Raw genomic sequence first — 526 nt, 5'->3', positions numbered from 1 at the left:
TATGCTTCTACACTCATAACAAGAAACAACTCGAACCACCAAATTAAATGAAAATGACCACCAAAATGGTGACATTTAAATTTATTCTAACAGAGCCACTTTATATTAATGACTCTAATCATCAAATTCATATCACTTGAAAGAAATTAAAATATAGAGTAGTTATATGTTCCAAACATAGGAGCAACTACCACATAATTTAAACAAAAAATGTCAGCTAGCCTAAGTGGGGTTAGCCAAAAACCGCCACAAAGACACTTCTTGGTGGAACATTCACAATGTGTTCCCATACAAGAGCCATTGAGCGATCAGCTTGAGTGCTTACTTTTGTTGATTGATAAGACGATACTAAACATTCCTTGATAAACTGCACGCTTCCCTAGTTACATTAATGCCCACCGTAACAGAACACGTGTATGTTAAAGAAAACGAACAAGTATTTCCGAAAGTCAGGTGCATTCGAGTAAGTGCTTTTCTAATATGAAGCCGACTTTGAAAGCTGGTACATTTATCATATTTGCTGAGC

This window comes from Mizuhopecten yessoensis, unplaced genomic scaffold (genome assembly GCF_002113885.1).
Source record: "Mizuhopecten yessoensis strain PY_sf001 unplaced genomic scaffold, ASM211388v2 scaffold6683, whole genome shotgun sequence".
Taxonomy (NCBI): Eukaryota; Metazoa; Mollusca; class Bivalvia; order Pectinida; family Pectinidae; genus Mizuhopecten; species Mizuhopecten yessoensis.
Note: the sequence above shows the minus strand (reverse complement) of the source record.